The sequence below is a fragment of the Sminthopsis crassicaudata genome, chromosome 3, assembly GCF_048593235.1.
Source record: "Sminthopsis crassicaudata isolate SCR6 chromosome 3, ASM4859323v1, whole genome shotgun sequence".
Taxonomy (NCBI): Eukaryota; Metazoa; Chordata; class Mammalia; order Dasyuromorphia; family Dasyuridae; genus Sminthopsis; species Sminthopsis crassicaudata.
Genome location: NC_133619.1, coordinates 607686202 through 607698791, shown reverse-complemented (window position 1 = coordinate 607698791; position 12590 = coordinate 607686202).

The following is a 12590-nucleotide window of genomic DNA, read 5'->3' as shown; positions in this document are numbered from 1 at the left end:
TACTTTCCCTATTTTTAAAGAACATTTAATGAATGTTTATTTATTGAACCAAGTTAAATCAATAGATTCTAGGATCTAGAATGTAAATCAACCTTAAGCATTGACTGGTCCTAACCCAGGGGTGCACTGATGAATATTCAATAACTGACTCTTGGGGGGGGGAGGGAAGTAAGCAATACAGATTTTTAAATTTAGGCTACATTACTGATAGACTTTTTAAATCTCGATAATCAACAAACAATAATCAAACCCTTATTTGTATTTTTCCAGTATAAATGTTCACACTGAAAATTTAGTCATCAGAACTCTTGAAATTGTCTCTAAGTCCTTAGAAATGAGAAAGCTGAGGAAGAGAGAGGGGAAGAGACTTGGCTTAGTGTCACCAGCAGGATCATAGGATCATGAATTGATACATGGAAAGGGTTTTAGAGATCATCTAATCTAACCCCCTCATTTTTATCCTTTAAAAATTCAGAATCAACCAGGAATACATTGTATATGGTAACAGCAAGATTGTGGGATGATCAGCTATGACAGACTTGGTTCTTCTCAGCAGTGCAGTGATCCAAGGCAATCCCAATAAACTTTGGGTGGGAAACACCATTCACATCCAGAGAAAAATCTATGGAGACTTAATATAGATCAAGACATGATATATGTTCTACTTTTCCCCTTTTTTCTTCTGTTTTATTTTTCTCTCATGGCTTTTCCCTTTTATTCTGATTTTTCTCTCCCAACATGATTTATAAGGAAATATTTTTTTAAATGAATGTACATGTATAATCTCCAACAACTCTTCCAAAAGAAAGAAAGAGAGAGAGAAACAGAGAGGGGAGGACAGAGAGAGAAGAAAGGAGACAGAAAGAGACAGGGAAAGAGAGGCAGAGGAAGTGAAAAAGAAAGAGAGAGAGGGAGAGAAACAAAAATAGAGAGATGAAGAGAAATAGAGAGGAAGAAAGGGAAAGAGACAGGAAGATAGAGAGAAAGAGATGGAGGGAGGAAGAGTCAAAGGAAAATGGGGACAGAAGAGAAAGGGAGGGAAGGAGAGGACAGAGATAGGAGGAGGAAGAGAGAGAAATACAAATGGAGTGAAGGAAAGGGAAAAAGAGACAAAGCGAGGGAAAGAAAGGAAGGGAGAGAGACATACAGAAATAGAGAAATAGAAGGAGAATGGAGGTAAAAGGAGAGAGACAGAGATGAGACAGGAAAGGAAGGAAAAAAGAAGAGAGATAGAGGGAAGAAAAGACAAAAGGAGATGGAAATAGAGACAAAAGGACACAAGAGAGAGAGGGAGGAGACAGAGAGAGAAGAAGGGAGGGAAAGAAAAGATGAGGGGAGGGAAAGGAAAATGAAAAAAGAGTGTGTGTGTGAGAGAGAATTTCTGCATAAACAGTAGAATACAAAAGCAGATACTATATGAAATTATGGATTTCCACTTTTTACCACTTGTCTTTTTTTTCCTTAAAAAGTATATCATAGGGGCAGCTAGGAGGCACAGTGGATAGAGCACTGGCCCTGAAGTCAGGAGGACCTGAGTTCAAATCCAACTTCAGACACTTAGTATTTTTTAGCTGTATGACCCTGGGCAAGTCACTTAACCCCAATTGCCTTAGGAGGAAAAAGTATATCATAAATTCTATAGGTTACTTTTTAAATCCTCCATCTTATCTATGCTTTTTTCCAATTTTCCTTCTGTTTTCTTCCAAATACTTATTGACATGCTACTGTAGCATTGTTTTTTACAATACAATAATACATCCCCACATTAGTTCCCCCTACCTCAATTAAAAACTGAAAGAAAAAAAAAAACAACCTGTAACAAATAAACCCAGTCAAGTAAACCAGATCTCCCTAGTGTCTGTGTCTAAATATACTTTGTGTTCACCCTGCCAGGAAATGCTTCATATCAGGACTTTTGAAGACACAGATGAAAAAAAAAAAACTGAGGTCCAAAGAGGTGGGTGACTTGCCTGTGGTCGGCCAGTGGTAGAGCCTCAGCTCCTTTGAGGGCCACAATCCAAACTCAGGTCTTGACTTCCTCTCAAGCTCTTTCTCTACACACCAAATCAGACTGAATCCAGTCTAACCTCTTCGTTTTACAGATGAGTAAACTGAGGCTCAGAGAGAGGAAGGGACACACAAGAAGTACCCATAAATCTCTTTCAGAGATGACAAGGCAAGCAGAAGGATGATCCTGTAATAGTCCACTGGTTGTTTATCTGGGACAGACACTTTCCCAAAAGGCCTCTCTAAGTGCTCTTGTGGAATGGGGACAGAAGGAGCAGCCGCAGGGAAATCCAGCAGGCAGAGAATGAGCTGCAGACCCAGCCAGCTGGGGCCTGATTTTCCCAGAGTCGGACCCAGGGCCTCCCTAGCAGCTGCTTCCTGGAGCTGTGATCTCACCAGCTCATCCTGGAGTCCGTGGGTACCAGAGGCTGACACTGCCTCATGGCCGGCCCTGTTTCCTGTGCCCAGAGCCTGCCCTTGCCTCCTTTCTCATGACCCGGTGGAGAGGCAGCTGTATCTCGGAAGTTTGAGATGCAATCCAACCTACAGTCCAGGGAGATAGATGAGGCAGGCCTCCCATCCTTCAGTTCCTTGCAAGATGTTTCCTGTGTGACCTTCAATAAATCCCTTCCTCTCCCTGGGCCTCAGTTTTCTCATCTGTAAAATGAGGGGGTTGTAGCAAATTGGCAAAGATGACAAAAGACGGAAATGGTGTTGGAGGAGCTGTGGGAGGAGAGGCACCCTAATATTTTGGAATGGAATGGAACAGTGGAACTGTGACCTGAGCCAACTGCTCTCAAAAGAATTTGGAATTATATAAGAAAAGTGAAGACATTGTTCATATCCATTGAGGGAATGCAAGGGAAATCAGTGATAAAAAGAAAGGTCCCAAATATCGCAAAGCATTTATAGCAACACTTTCTGTGGAAAGAGAGGCTTAGAAATAAGGAACAAGTCCCACTGATTAGGAAATAATTTCTGGCTATGGATGGGATGATATATTATCTATGTGTTAGGAATAATGCAGAGGAATTTAGAGAACAATGGGAAGACAAATAAACGGATGCTATAATGAGTGAATGAAAGGAAAGGGATTTATTAAGTTCTTATTGCATGACCCATATATGCATGGGGTCAGATAGGTTGCACAGTGGTAAGAGCACCAGCCCTGAAGTCAGGAGGATCTGAGTTCAAATCTGATTTCAAACACTTAACACTTCCTAGCTGTGAGACCCTGGGCAAGTCACTTAACTCCAACTGCCTCAGCAAAAAATATATATGCATGGATAATTTTTAACATTCACCCTTGTAAAATCTTGTGTTCCAAATTTTTTCCCTCCTTTTTCCCCCACTCTCTCTCCTAGATGGCAAGTAAATCAAAATATGTTAAACATGTGCAATTCTCCTATATGTATTTCTACAAATATCATGCTGCACAAGAAAAATTAGAACAAAAAGGAAAAAATGAGGGAAAAAAAACAAAAAGCAAGCAAACAACAACAAAAACAGTGAAAATACTATGTTGTGATCCATACTTAGTTCCCCTAGTCCTTTCTATGGGTGCAGATGGTTCTCTCTATCACAAGACCTGAATTATCTCATTATTAAAGAGAGCCACGTCCCTCAGAATTGATCATTGTAGAATCTTCTTGTTGCTGTGTACAATGATCTCCTGGTTCTATTCACTTTACTTAACTCATGTAAGTCTCTCCAAGCCTCTCTGAAATCCTCCTGCTGGTCATTTCTTACAGAACAATAATATTCCATTACATTTATATACCATAACTTATTCAGTCATTCTCCAATTGATGGGCATGAAAACACTTCTTTCAGTGGAAGGCAGGAAGCTATGGATGCAGAATGTGACATACAATATCAGATTTAGCATCAGTATCGGTTGAATTTGCTTAATTGCCTTTCTTGATTGTAAACCTGGTTTAGTCACCTAAAACTGGCCCTTTTCCCAATTTCTCAATTTCTGTTCTTATTTTAAACCAGCCAGGCTGGAAACCTCAGAATTATCTTTACTGCTCCTGATCCTTCACCCCCCTCAGTTATTAAATCCTTTCAATTTTATCTCTATTGTAATTTTCTTTTACCTCCACAAGTCATTATCCCAATCTAAGCCCTGGGTTTCTGATCACCTGCTAGCTGCTTTCTGTATCATAGGTATGTTTCTTCTTTTGGGGTTGGGGTCTGCCTAGAAGGAAAGGTGGGCTGGAGTTCTTAGAAGATTGGAAAGTTGAAGAATTGATTGAACAGATTGACCGGGATGTGTCTGGGATTAGAAAGAGGGGAACATATGGGTGTGGGAAGTTGGGTAAGATTTCCTAATCTAACCACCAGTTAGGTGATGAGGGAGTGGGATTAGGGAAACAGGGTGTGGTGCGGGAAGTTTTGAGGGACAAAATAGACAAGGGAGGGGTAAATCATGGAAGGTTAGATGATCCAGGAGTGGGGGAATTAGGGATATATGGGGTCAAGTGAAAGGCTGAGCACCTGAGGAGATTAGGACTTGGAGGACCAGAGGTATAGAGACTTTGAGGTATTGAGAGAGACAGGAAGAGCTGAGGGGCTGTGAAGGGGTGTAGGATGGGATCAATAGGGTGATGAAGAACTGAAAAGGGGTTAGGATGAGGAAGATGGGTGGGGAGAAAAAAAGGAGGGGAGAAGGGGAGATGAGTTGGGTTGAGGGGCTCAGAAATGAGATAGGATCAGACACAGAGTGGGAAAAGGGGTTTTGAAGGGAAAATGTGAGGAAAAGCTGAGAAGTAGGAATAGAGTGCCTTGTGTAGATATGGGAAAGTGGGGTACATGTTGGAGGAGGGGAATGAGAGACTGGGAAGTGAATTTGGGGAGAGGAAGTAAGAAGACAGAGTCTGGAGCAAATAGGGGTTGGGGGCTATGCTGAGGAACTGGGGAGACTTGAAGAATTTGTCAGTACTTGTGTAGAGGGCTATTTGAATGCTGGGCTGAACTAAGCTACTGACACACTTTAAAAAAATGCACCCTTTTGTGGGGTGGGGTGAGAGAGAGTTTAAAATAGGTGACCTTTGCAAACAGATGTGTGAGGAAGGAAGGGTCGGTTGACATCACAGCTGGGATGCTCTTCATCTCCGCCCTTAGCCTGGAGGCCAGAGGCCAGAGGAACAGGCCTGGGGCCCCTACAGCTGGCCCGGGACTGAGTCAGGCCCTCCCTGGCTTGCCACGGGCTTGGCCTGTGAGGATGGTCAGAGAGACCTTTGGCTCAGGGTCATGGCCTGGCCATTGTCCTTCTCCCCACCCCTTATGTGGGTGAGTGAGGAGAGGGTAACTCTTAGACTTAGAAAGATTAGGTCCAAATCTCATTTCTTATCTCACACTGAGGCTGGGCAGGGCAATTTATTCTTGTGAAATTCATTTTTCTCATTTGTAAAAAAGGGAGATAGCAGTACCTACTTCACCAGCTGTTAGGAGATTAAAAGTGTGTGTGTAAAAGGCTTGGCAAACTTGAGAGCATTAGAGTAATGATTCTTGGGTAGCTAGGTGACCCAGTGGATAGAGTGCCAGGCCTGGAATCAGGAAGATCTGATATTCAGAGGTGGCCTCAGATACTCATGAGCTGTGTAATCTAGTCCCATTTGCCTCAGTTTACCCATCTGTAAAATGAGCCAGAGAAGGAACTGGCAAAACCACTCCAGTATCTTTGCCAAGAAAACCCCAAGCAGGATCATGAGGAGTCGGACATGACCGAACAATAACAATGATTAGGTCTGTGTCACACACTCATTGCAGACCTTGTGACATCTACATTGTTCAGCCTCACATTGAAGCCCTTTACAGATCATCCTACTCTCCCAGAATGCTTCACCAAGACTCTTCCACCCTTAAGTCTGGCTCACTGTCCCAGGCTCATTCCTTTGTCCAAAGCTTCACTCAAACTGTCCCCCCCATGTGACCCAATGTTTCCCTGAGCTTTTCTCTAACTGAATCTTCTCATTCTTTAAGGCCTGGCTCAATGAAGCCTCCTCTTCTGACCACTGTCGTCCACCCTGATTCTCTACAGTCTCTGCGGTTCACCCCCACACCATTTAGGACATCCTTGTGTGTGATATTGTAAGCACTGAACTCGTGTGGAGAGGTGTGCTACTGGCTCCCTGATGAGACTGAGGACGGGAGAACTAGTGTGGGGACTTACCTAACTGTGGTATTTCTCTGTAAAGTCACAGAAGTACAGCATCTTTGATGTCAGTGTCTAAAATGATCTTAAATGTTAACTGTGAGGGTCAGAAGAAAAATAAAATGTCTGAGGACAAAGAGCCCTTAGAACCCAGGAGATCAGAGCTGGGAGGGCCCTTAGAACCCGGGATGTCAGAGCTGGGAGGGCCCTTAGAACCCAGGAGGTCAGAGCTGGGAGGGCCCTTAGAACCCAGGAGGTCAGAGCTGAGAGGGACCTTAGAATCCAGGAGGTCAGAGCTGAGAGGGCCCTTAGAACCCAGGAGGTCAGAGCTGGGAGGGCCCTTAGAACCCAGGAGGTCAGAGCTGGGAGGGCCCTTAGAACCCAGGAGGTCAGAGCTGGGAGGGCCCTTAGAACCCAGGAGATCAGAGCCTGGAGGGCCCTTAGAACCCGGGATGTCAGAGCTGGGAGGGCCCTTAGAACCCAGGAGGTCAGAGCTGGGAGGGCCCTTAGAACCCAGGAGGTCAGAGCTGGGAGGGCCCTTAGAACCCAGGAGGTCAGAGCTGGGAGGGCCCTTAGAACCCAGGAGGTCAGAGCTGGGAAGGCCCTTAGAACCCAGGAGGTCAGAGCTGGGAGGGCCCTTAGAACCCAGGAGATCAGAGCTGGGAGGGCCCTTAGAACCCGGGATGTCAGAGCTGGGAGGGCCCTTAGAACCCAGGAGGTCAGAACTGGGAGGGCCCTTAGAATCCAGTGTGTCAGAGCTGGGAGGGCCCTTAGAACCCAGGAGGTCAGAGCTGAGAGGGCCCTTAGAACCCAGGAGGTCAGAGCTGGGAGGGCCCTTAGAACCCAGGAGGTCAGAGCTGGGAGGGCCCTTAGAACCCAGGAGGTCAGAGCTGGGAGGGCCCTTAGAACCCGGGATGTCAGAGCTGGGAGGGCCCTTAGAACCCAGGAGGTCAGAGCTGAGAGGGCCCTTAGAACCCAGGAGGTCAGAGCTGGGAGGGCCCTTAGAACCCAGGAGGTCAGAGCTGGGTGGGACTTCAGAATGTTAGAATTTTAGAACACAAGATGTCAGTTACAAGGAAATGTGGAACATGGCAGAGCAGGAAGGGATCTTCTCGGATCTGGGGATCAGCCCGGTGTTTTTGGTTAAAGCGCTCTCAGACATCCGGCTTTCCCCAAGCTGAGAGTTAAGGATGTCCCCTGGATTTGGGAGGAGGCACTGCTGAGGAGCCCAGAGGGGCCCTGAGCAGATTCTGGAGACGGGAGACAGATGAGTAGTGCTGGGAGTCCCAGTGGAGGTGAGCCATTTTCCCAGGTGCAGTTTCCTGCCCCAGAAAAAGAGCCGACTGCAACTACGTGAGTTTTCAATAACGTCTTCTCCTGGAGGAGACGTCAGCCCAGGCCCACAGGTGCGGGTGTCCAGAAGGGCCTCCAGTCTATTTTCATCTCTGCAGCCTGAGGTCAGGCGCAGGTGTGAGGAGGGTGACTCTCAGCAGAAGCAGAAAATGGTGGTTCCAGCTGAGCGGCTGCCCAGAGCTCCATGGGCTCCCTTCTGAGCCCACATCCCTGGACCCCCTTCCCAGAGAAGGAGAAACAGAGGTGGACAATAACTGGACGGGTCTCCAAAGGAACTCTGGCACAGCTGTGCTCCATCCCCCAGAGCATAATCCGGGGTAACTGGATGACCTGGAGGTTGTGGTCATCTCCAGCCCTGACCTCCATCCCTCCTTCTTGAGACTGCCTCCCGCCTCGCCAGGCTTTTCTCCCGAAGCTATCCCTTCCCAGGGTGCCAATGACCAGGGATGTCCCGGATTGGATGGCAGCTAGCCCAGCCAGCTCATCCCACACACTCAGGAGCTCTTTGCTCACTTCACAAACTCCTGGGCTTCCCGGTAGTATTTGAGAGGCAATAGATAGAGCAGAATCCGGAGATTCAAATCCATGCTCTGCCAGTGGTGGTTGTTTATTTGCCCTTTGTTCTTTAAGACGGACATAACAGGGGCAGCCAGGTGTCCCAGTGGATAGAGCGCCAGCCCTGAAGTCAGGAGGACCTGAGTTCAATTTGCCCTCAGAGACTTAACACTTCCAGCTGTGTGACCCTGGGCAGGTTACTTAATCCCAATTGCCTCAGAAAAAAAAATACATATATTGATCATACCCTCCTCCTAGATAACTTTCTTGTCTCTTGTTTTCCAGAGATATCCCACTTTTCTGATTTTCCTCCTACCTCTCCAACCTCTTCTTCTTTGCTTGTTCCTCATCCTTTATTTCTATGGCTGACAAACTTTTCAGATTTGTTCACCCATATCAGTAAAAAAGACTTTTTAGAATGTATGCCCTCTATATACAGATTCACTTTATTTACTTCTCTACTCTAATAACTTTTTCTTTTATAAAAATTCTTAATAATAGCTTTTATTTTCAAAATACATGCAAAAAGAGAACTTTCATTTTCAAAGAGGACCAATGACATTAGGGGTGATGTTTTGATTTGTGGGTGAACTGGATTTAAGTGAAGCAGAGTTGTATAAAGTCGTTATTCTTGTTCTCTCTTCCAGAGTCGTTGATGTCTAGTGACAAGACAAAAGGGGGGATGACTGGTATGCAGTGGGTGGCCATGGCATCTTCAGTGTCTGACCAAGCTCTACGCTCTCCCCAGGGTCTGCTCCAGTCGCCTTCATGGCCATTGGAACAAATTGTTCTCATCCACCCATTCTGCCAGGGAAAGTCTTCACATGCTTGGGGCAGATATCTCACCCCCAACGCTCCAATAGGTTTAAGACCTGTTGGTTACCATCAGCATGGTTTATACACTGTGATAGTTTACTGGGGGTTGGCCACTGTGTAACCTATAGCTTCTTGGAGCTATAAGTGAGAGGCAGGTGAAGGAGGATGGATATTGACTGTGTGATCTTGGACAAATCCTGCAAGGGCCCCAAGACTAAATTGTATGGTTCTGGGATGCATCATCACCCAGAAACTAATCAAAACCAAGGAGATTTACATTACAAGAATCTATCCCCTTCCTTATACTATCAGGAGAGTGCTGGAAACTGGCTTTTGACCTGAGTGTTAAATTTTCCTTGTGAGCATTTACACATCAGAAAAGGTCAGCATTAGACAACAGGGCTGCTAATTTATTATTTGTTTATATTATTTGTATATGCTGTATTATTTGTTGCTTGTCTAAATTTAAGTTAGTAATGGAGAAAACATTAATAATGTTGATTAAACTTAAAAGTATGGCAAGAGTACATTCTTTTGGAAGTGCTGCTGGTTGTGCTATGCTAATAATTATATATAATATATAATTTACAAAAATTTCATTAAACAAAAGGATGAGAACAAGATGAATTAATATTTGATAGGGAGCCATTGGAGTTCATAGAGAAGGAGACTGACTTAGAAAGATTTTTGTCAGCTATGTGGAGGAGAGATCATAGAGGAGAAAGCAATTAGATGGTGATTGCAATAAATCAAGCTGAAGGTCATGGGGATCTAGGACAGTGATTATGTAAGTAGAGAGAAAGGTTCATGTCTGAGAGATGTAGAAGTAGAACTGAGAAAATTTGGAAATTGATTGGCTATGTGAATAAGGAGTGAGGAAAAGTAAAGAGTCAAGATAATACCAGGTTGTGAGAACTGGGTGTCTGGAAGATGGGGAGATTGAGGGATGGAAAAGATATTGTGATGAGATCTTCCATCTAGATCAGCCTAGATGCAGGCAGTTTGTGTGACTCATTCTGTTCTACCCCAAAGGAAAAGCAGGGGAAGTGGGGCATTTACTCACCCATCACTGCCCTCCTTATTGCCCCCAAGCCGAGAACCCATCCCTGGAGGAATACCTGCCACAGCCATGAAATGATGGGGACAGGGGCTGTAATTTTTCCCATGGCACCTGCCCAGCTTCTCTGGCTATCAGTTAGGTTGATATAGTTTCCTGGAGGGGCCAGGTATAGAGAGATTAGAAGTCTGCACCATAGAACCTGGGGGACAGGGGACTTAGCACATAGAACATCAGAACTGAAGGGGACCTTAGCATAGAGAATGTTACAGCTTAGAACTTAAGCTGGCAGAACTAAAGGGACTTTGGACATAAGAGAACCCAAGTCCTTCATGGCATAGATGAGGGAAAGGAGCCCCTAAGAAAGCAAGGCATCTGTTCCAATCACACTGATGGCAGAGCTGGGTCTAGAACCCAGCTAGAACCTAGAGCTTCTGACTTGCAGTAGGGGAGGCTGTTATCAAGGTGAGTCTGGGAGAGCTAGAACACTCCTCAGCCTCCACTTCTTTGGAACTATCTTCAGGCTTTAAGTGTAAGTGTCCTCTGAGATTTGTTCCCAAACGTCCTCCTATTTTTCTTCTTTTCCTCTCTTCTCTTCTCTTCTCTTTTCCTCTTCTCCTTCCTTTCCCTTCCTTTTCTCTTCCTTTTTCCCTTCCTCTTCCCTTCCCTTCTCTTCCCTCCCTTCTCTTCTTCTCTTCTCCCTCCTTCCCTCCTTTCCTCCCTTCCTCTCTCCTTCCCTCCCCCTCTCTGTCTCTCTGTCTGTCCATCTCTCTGTGTCTCTTAGCCCTCCTCTCTGTCTCTCACACTCTTCTCTCTCTTTTTTTCCTCTTCCTTTCTCTGTGTGTGACTCTCTATTTCTCACTCCTCTCTCTCTCTTTTCTCTGTCTCTCTTTTTCTCTGTTTCTGTCTCTCTCTTTGCCCTTAGGCATTTCATTTAGTCCCAAGGCTTCACTTATCACCCCTATGCACATGACTCACAGATCTGGTTTCTTTGCTATGTGTTCCAGGCCCATGGCTTCCAAACTGTCACTTGAACTTATTGCCTCAATCTCAACATGTCCAAAACTTAACTCATCAGAAATGTCTTAATTGAAACCAAATTCCCTTTAAAATGTGCCTTTGAGTTCAGAGATTCATGGAAAGACTTCCATGAAGTGATACAGAGTTCAGAGACTGGAATTAAGAGTTCCAAGACTGGAATTATGTGCCAGCTACAGTAACATCAATAAGAGAACCCTAAATTCCTGCTCAATTAAGATTAATTTCAATGACCAATCATAGTTTCCAAGAAATGAGGAGGAAACACATCTTCTTTCTCTCTGTCTACAACAGAGATAGGAGGTTGTAGGTGTGAGTGTGGAATGTTACTTACATATCATCAATTGTGGTCACTTGATTGGTTATTTTTTTTTCTCAAATTTTTGTTACCAGCAGGATTCAATTGGGCGTTATATACCGGGAAATTGTTCTGACCATTTTTAAAAAGTAAATATAATTTGGTTTAAAACTAAATTATATTCTGTATTTATATGATCTATGTTTACCAATATATAAGACTCACCATCCCTTGGAATGCAAAACAAAATTAACATATCAAAGAAGTCTAACATGTATTGAGGGTGTCACACCCCTTGTCTCCCACCTCTGCTAGGAAGCAGGGGGACATGCTGAGTCTCACTCTCCAAGCTTGGTCATTATCATTGCAAAGCATTCATTTTTGATTAACTTGTTTTTCTTTCAGTTTTGGGCCCAATATTCTAGGAATGATAATGATACACTGAAAATGATTTAGAATCATTTTATTTCTTTCTCCCACTTTTTTTTTTTTTTTTTGAGACCGAGTCTCCCTAATTTGTTCAGGTTGGACATGTAGTGGTCATTCTCTGCTTCTTGCCTCTTCTTCTATCCCCAAAGTTTAAAACAGTGTCTACCACAGAGTAGATGATTAATAACCTGGGCAGATTTGCCCCTCCTTAGATGAGGGTGTGTGGCCTCCTGTTCCAGGAAGTTCACAATATCGATACCAGTCTTAGTGTGGACACCCAATCAACTTCTTATAGCTCAGAACCCCAGAACTCAAGAGATCAGCTCCAGTCTCCTCAACAAAATGGATTCACCATAATGCCCCATCAAGTCTAGATCAAGTAAACCAACCAAAACAAAAGAAAACCAAGAAAGATAAAAGTATAAAATAATAAAGAATAAAAACCAAGTATGCTTCCACTTATATTCAGATTTTATCAGTTCTTTCTCTGTAGGTAGAGAACAGTTTTCACAAATTCTTTAAAATTTTCTTGGCTCACTGTATTGCTAAGAATAGCTGAGTCATTCACAATTGATCATTGTACAGTGTACTATGTTTTCCTGGTTCTGTTGCTCTCATTTTGCATCAGTTATGTAAGTCTTCCCCCCGGTTTTTCTGAAAACATTCTATTTGTCATTTCTTACAACACAATAATATTCCATTACATTCATATACCACAATTTGTTCAACCATTCTTCAATTGATGGGCATCTTCTCAACTTCCAATTCTTTGCCACCACAAAAAGAAATATTATAAATATTTTTGTACATATGAATCTTTTCCCTAATACTATTAGTACTGGGTCAATAGGTCTGTCTAATTTTATAGCTCTTTAGGC